This window comes from Culex quinquefasciatus, chromosome 2 (assembly GCF_015732765.1).
Source record: "Culex quinquefasciatus strain JHB chromosome 2, VPISU_Cqui_1.0_pri_paternal, whole genome shotgun sequence".
Taxonomy (NCBI): Eukaryota; Metazoa; Arthropoda; class Insecta; order Diptera; family Culicidae; genus Culex; species Culex quinquefasciatus.
The window spans coordinates 202169423-202176564 of NC_051862.1; the positions used below are offsets into that span (position 1 = coordinate 202169423).

The 7142-nt window shown below is 35.9% G+C and overlaps 1 protein-coding gene and 1 long non-coding RNA gene across 3 annotated transcripts in view; one reads left to right on the plus strand and one right to left on the minus strand.

Annotated features, from left to right (window-relative positions):
- LOC6052886 overlaps nucleotides 1-7142 on the plus strand; it is a 127257-nt gene that overhangs the window by 77168 nt on the left and 42947 nt on the right. The window lies entirely within an intron of this gene.
- On the minus strand, nucleotides 624-1130 carry LOC119767473. The gene is made up of 3 exons (XR_005277538.1): nucleotides 942-1130; nucleotides 790-865; nucleotides 624-721 (listed from the first exon to the last, which is right to left on the minus strand). It is a non-coding gene; the product is annotated as an uncharacterized LOC119767473 (long non-coding RNA).

Below are 7142 nucleotides of genomic sequence, written 5' to 3' on the forward strand. Positions count from 1 at the left end.
TTATGCAACAAGTTGCAAAAAGAGAATTTTTTCAGCACGAGTCGTACATTTATCCAACGAGGTTCACCGAGTTGGATAAATACGAAGAGTGCTGAAAAAATCAAGTTTTGCAACGAGTTCCATACAAAAAACACACATTGAGTGAAATTTTATGTCAAATGTTCATGTATTTTGTCAATAAATCGATTAAATCAAAAAATGTTGAAAAGTGTTACTTTTCGAAAAAAAAAGTGCTGAAAAGTTCAACTTTTCAGCACCCATTTGAGTGCTGAAAAGTAGAACTTTACAGCATTTATTTTGAAAAGTGTTGCTATTCGATTCTGTTATTTTTGGTACAGAAAAGTAGGCTATTTCGTCGTTCAAGAATGACAGGAAAAGTAAATAGTTTCGCGACGGAATTGAAAAAAGTAACCCTTTTCAAAACAAAATTCTTAAAAAAAATTACTTTTCAGCACTGAAATGGATGCTGAAAAGTTGAACTTTTCAGCACTTGTTTCTAAAAGTTATACTTTTCAACATTTTTTTGAATTAAACGATTCATTGACTCAATACATGGACATTTATCCTATTTTTTTGTTCAAAGGGTGTTTTCGGAATTGCAAAAAACTTTGTATGGAACTTTGAGATGGATTTTCGGCTTGCAGTCGTTGGAAGCAGCTCAAACACTTATTTGTGTACTTTATCCGACGTTTCGATTTTTATTAAATCATCTTCAGGGAAACTAGAAATTTGGTTTTTGGTTTTTCCGTTAATTTTTGTGTGTTTTTGTGTATTTGTATGTGTACTTACTCGTACGTAGGTGTTCGGTTGTCTTGGTTCAGTTTTGTAAAATTTGTAAAATGTCGGTTTTGTGGCGTCGAGAAAACTATGAAAATTGAATGTTTGTTCATTGGTCGATATTTTTGATCGGGAGTGTGTGGATTCGTATTGTGGAGACTTACTGCATTGGTTTGGTAATGATTTTGGGGATTCTCTTTTTCGCCTAGATGTCGTTTCTAACTGTTTTTGGTCGTTATTGTTCGGAGCTCTATCGTGTGCACTTTTTATCTTGTTCACTTTGATTGTGTGTTTGTGTGTTTTGGGGAATTGGAAAGGGACTCGTCTAATTTTCTGTTGGGTTACAGTTGACAGTGACATTGTTGTCCTGTCTGTGTTTGTTATGAAATTTTAGGTTGTTTATAATGCCAGCATAAATGGGATTTAACTGTTCTGTGTCTGTACGTTTGTTAACTGTGTTTGGTGTAATTGAAATGTGAAGCATTTCGAGGATGGGCAAGGCTGATTCTATGTTGTGTCGGTCTAGAATTTTTGTGTTTTCAAAAGAAAATGTGTGGTTTTGTTGGATGCAATGGTTCAGCAGTGCTGTGCGTTCGATAAGTGTTGTTAGTTGGGGGTCATCTTGGGGGATACCTGTTTGTCGTAGTCGTTCCAGTGTGTTGAGTGTTGATTTGTGGCCTGATATCCTGGTTCGGAGTTTGTTTGTTGTCATTCCTATGTATTGTTGGTTGCAGTCGGTGCAGGGTATGCTGTAGATAACATTTTTGTGGTCCTCCTTGTGGGTGGTGTCCTTCATTTGTGTGAACATTGTTTTGGTTGTTTTGATGTTCCTTGTGGCCAGTTTTATGTGTGGGTAGTCCTTTTTCAGCTGCTTTTTGACTTGTTCAGTCAGTGTTGGGATGTATGCTATGCTACGGTAGGTATGTTGCAGATGTTGTGTGGGTGTAGTCTGATCATTCTGGACTGGATCAACAGGGGGGTTGATACGGCGAGTGTTTCTGTGGTTGATAAGCCGGTTGCGGAGAGCTCGGGGGTAATTGTTGATTTTCAGCTGGTTGTCCATTATGGACAACCAGCTCGTTGCAAAACTTGATTTTTTCATCACTCGTCGTATTTATCCAACTCGGTGAACCTCGTTGGATAAATGTACGACTCGTGCTGAAAAAACCTTTTTTCGCAACTTGTTGCATAAACTACTATTTCCCAACAATTTTGTTCAAATAAGCTTTCAACTCAAATTGGTTCATTTTTTTAATCAACAAAACGAAACAAAAGTGGAAAGAAGTATTTATACCACGATCTGGTCAAGGTCGAGAGGCGGTTGTACATTTTGTGACTGAATGCATTTTAATTTTTCAAATGCATTTAATTTAATGGAGGTGAAATACACTAAAAATGATGTCATTTAATTTTCAAATAAAGGGCATTTTTAATGATAAATCGTCGCATTCTCAAATTTAAATAAATTTTGGTCTGCCTGAATCAGATGTTAGGCAGTTACATTCGTAACTCAAATGTCAAAAGTTCAAATTCAGAGGTGGAAGGTTTCTAAGCACAACATAAGATTGACTTTGAAAAAATATGCTATCATTACAGTTTCTAGTTTTCCTACATAAAATGTAAGATAATTTTGATGAAATTTACAGTTTCATATATTCAAAATGAGTCCGTGAATAAAAAAAACACTTCACTGGCCACATTTGGCCGGCAAGCCATACTGTGGTCACCCTTGATATAGAGACTTAATCTTTTATTATATTTATATAAAATATAATTTTATGTAAATCACAATTTGATAAATCCAAATTCTTTTCGAAGGTTCTATTTATCTCCATTTCTTGAATCGAAGTTTTCATTTTTTCAATAATCAATCTTTGGGATTGCGCCTTGTTCAGTGAAATCAGAGAGGAAAAAAGTTTGCCCCCCCTGCACAGGCCCTGGTCAAGAACATTTTGATGTGTTTTTATTTTGGAAAACATTTTTGGAGGAATATGAAGGTGAAATCAAGAGCCTCTTTGAATTATGCAAGATGAATTGAAACAGTTTCCGCAGGATTTTTCAAAGACAGCAATGGCTCAAAAACACTTGATGTTATTATTTATTTGGAAATCTCAAAACTTTTTTCGTTTAAAAAAACGCAACAATTAATTTTACTTTTTCAAAAAAGTCCTATCTTGGTTTAGAAAAGTATTCTACAAATAATAATAAAAGATCTCATTCCTCGACTATATCATTGAAACATAGAAAGAACAATAAGACTATACTCATTTTCCGATATTTATTAGGAATCATTGAATGTCGTATCTGTAAAATACAACTGATGATACATAATTACTTCTTTTAACACAGGAAGTTCATAATCTTGGACAGGGTTGTTAAAATATCAAAGTATCAGCTCTCAGCAACTACAATTATCTCGCGTGAATATTCATGCCTCAAATACAACTGCTCTTCTCTCTTCATTGAAACTCTCAGCGCCGAACATAGCCGAACACGTTTTCGTGTTAACCCACTCGCGATTGACATTTTCCTTTTCTCTCTCATTCCCGCTTCCACGATCATGCTACCGCAACAGCGTTTAACCACAAAAGCCGCCACAAAACCAATTTCGCAAACGCAGTTTAACAGGACGTCATGCGTGGTCGGCTCCTAATCGCCATCTCGCGTTCTCTCATTGCAGTTTTCGGAGAGATTGAGAGACTCAGCGGTGAGAGCGCATAGTCGAGGAAAAGGGGAGGAGTGATAGAGAGAGAATGACATCGCTGGAAATCACGAGACACAAGAAGAGATCTCATGAGCTACAGTGACAGCCGCTATACTCTCGGATATTTTTGGTGCAGAGATAATCTATTGATAGCTTTTTTATCACTCATTTGCAACACTGATCTTGGACAATGTTTTAAATAAAATAAAATAACAGAATCCAAAATTATTCTTTTGAATTTAGAAATCAGATCATGGAATGAAACTGCATTTTGGAATAAAATTCCAAATTTTGTTTTTTGTTTACTTCTTCTACAACGGTTAAAGGTTACTAGCAGTAACTAGCATGGCAGCCCGTAAAAGTGCAACCAACCGCTGCTGTAGTGTTCGCGGGTGGAATATTTTATTATGTTATACCCAGCTTATCGCACCAGCCTTGGTGGTGTACCTACAGGAAAGAGCGGGAGAGTTTGAGGACCGGCAGGGTTCGCGAGCTGGCGCGCCCAACTTTTAATCTACATTATTCTGATTACTTTGCACTTTTTAGTGATGCTCTAATGCTTTATGGTTGGTGGGCGGGGGTCTGTAATGATAAAGGGCGTGAACGGTTCACTTTTTATGCTCCTCCGAAGGATGGTTCGGGCAAACAAATTAATTAATTTGTTTATGCCAACATGTTGATGATAATTTCCTGCCAAGTCATGAAGGAAGAAAAGTTTTTTGGATCGTTGTGGAGGAGGAACTTAGTTGAATGAGATAATGAATTGCCAAAATGTTTTCAAACTTAGTATTTAGCAAGTTTTCGCTTAGGTAATGCTTTCGATATTACTAAACAGAAAAGGAAGACCAGAAGAAGAGCTTAGTCCTGAAATTCATAAATTGTTCGGACAAAAGACATAACTCAACGAGGTATGCAGCAAGTAACGTGCAGCAAAACCATTTTTAATTACCATACCGAAACATGCCAAGCCAGCAGCAGCTCCAAATTAATCCTGCTTCATATTTATCTTCCGTGCAAAATTAAATTCCTAGGTTTCTGCTGATCCGAGAGATAACACGAAACGTCCAACCAACGCGTTAGCAACAGTCGTCAGACTTCTTCCGCCGTATTCGACACATATTTCACCTGGGCTCTTCCTGTCTTCCTGTGTGTCCAACCAGCAGCCACCATCTGCAGCTGAAACAGGACATCCTCACCTCCCCCCAACCCAACCTCACAGTTTCATAAACCATTTGGAAATATTATATCTGAGAAAGCTCAGCTCACTATCCTGAGTCGCGTTGAGTTTCCTTCTCCTGGACGACCGACAACGGCGATGGCTTCTTGCAAGGAAGAAGAAGAAGAAGCAACCAAATGAGACCTGCACCTGCCATTACCGGTGATATTACACACGACCGACAAAACGCTTCGTATGCGGCAACCGGGTGCCGGCCTGTTCCTGAACCCCGGAAACGAAAGGGGCCACTTCCCGTGGCTTGAGCTGGGAAGTTGCGCAGGGTGGTCACTTGAATTGAGTTATGGTTAAGTTGATCCTGTTCAAAATCAAAATTGCTGTTGATAATATGATTTGTGAACACATTTTAAACAATATTTCAATTTTTTTTTTAAGGAATTCAATATCAATTGAAGAAAAAGAATAGTACAGATAGCTATCTATTATAATGAGTTGCGCATTGAAATGTAATAATGCACAACTTATGATAAGGTTATATTTTTTTTCTCAAACAATGAATCTCATTTCCAACAAATTTGGCAAACAATGTAACATTTGTCCTATTTTTTTAATGTAAAAAGTGCTTACAAAACATGTTTATAAAGTTTATCTTATTTTAGAAGATGTACAATTCCAACAGTAGTTCGCTTCTCAATTTTCAATTTTGCATTTTTAAGTTTTAAAAAAATGTTCAATTACCATTCCCACACCCTGCTCTTACTCGCTGAACACTGAAACAACTGCTGCTCCGGAGGAGGTGAACACGATCCGCATGGCGACGACAGTTAATAATGGATCACCATCATTTGCATGCATCATCATCATTGTCGTCTCTGGCACCGCAACCACCCACTCTTACCCCACCCATCATCCCACGTGGCCCTTTTTCCAGCCTGGCATTTCTGGAAGGAAGGGGCCGCCTGCCAATGGGCTGGGTGTCATGACGATGAGAGCTGAACCCCCGAAAAAGTCGGACGTTTCTTTGGCAGCACTTTCTCTCCCGGTGCACGTGGCTTGGGCGGGTTTTCCTTCCTTTTTTGTTCGCCCCGTTGGAAGAGAGAGATATGGATCTGGTCCTTGCCAGACGGAACGAGCTCGCACACAATGGAGCGGAAAATGTATGATTTCGTTGGCTGGAAACGAAGAGAAAGGAAGAGTGTCATAAATGGGAAAAGTTTTTTTCCTCCCCGTTATGAATGGGTGGTGTAAGTGTGACTGTGTGCTCTTGTGAATGTCCGTAGATTTTTGGGAAAGTTTTGTGTCCTCTTTTGTGTGCTTGAATGTTTGTGTGTGATTTGTGAGGAGATTTCGTGTTCCACTTTGATTTGATGGGGGAGGATTATTATTTTGCATTTTCTTCTTGCTAATGATTGAATGGGTGTTTTACATGTGAAATGAGCATTAGGGATGATGTTTTGGTTGAGTTTCACTCTCCTTTGATTGAAAAACTTTTTGAAGATTGAAATGTTTGAAATGACAAAAACATATTTTACATAAGTTTTTAGCGAAAGTTGGTTCATTCAAGGAGGAAAAGGAGTTCTAGGAATCGTGAACAAGCGTTCATGAAAATGTGAACCAAGAAAAATGTGTTGAAAACCCATGGTACGTACAAAAAAACAAAAAACAAAAAACAAAAAACAAAAAACAAAAAACAAAAAACAAAAAACAAAAAACAAAAAACAAAAAACAAAAAACAAAAAACAAAAAACAAAAAACAAAAAACAAAACAAAAATCAAAAACAAAAACAAAAACAAAAACAAAAACAAAAATAAAAATAAAAAATAAACAAAAACAAAAAACAAAAAACAAAAAACAAAAAACAAAAAACAAAAACAAAAACAAAAACAAAAAACAAAAAACAAAAACAAAAACAAAAAACAAAAAACAAAAAACAAAAAACAAAAAACAAAAAACAAAAAACAAAAAACAAAAAACAAAAAACAAAAAACAAAAAACAAAAAACAAAAAACAAAAAACAAAAAACAAAAAACAAAAAACAAAAAACAAAAAACAAAAACAAAAACAAAAAACAAAAAAAACAAAAAACAAAAACAAAAAACAAAAAAAACAAAAACAAAAAACAAAAACAAAAAACAAAAAACAAAAACAAAAAACAAAAACAAAAAACAAAAAAAAAAAACAAAAACAAAAACAAAAAACAAAAAACAAAAAACAAAAAACAAAAAAAAAAAAACAAAAAACAAAAAACAAAAAACAAAAAACAAAAAACAAAAAACAAAAAACAAAAAACAAAAAACAAAAAACTAAAAACAAAAAACAAAAAACAAAAAACAAAAAGGACAAAGGACAAAGGACAAAGGACAAAGGACAAAGGACAAAGGACAAAGGACAAAGGACAAAGGACAAAGGACAAAGGACAAAGGACAAAGGACAAAGGACAAAGGACAAAGGACAAAGGACAAAGGACAAAGGACAAAGGACAAAGG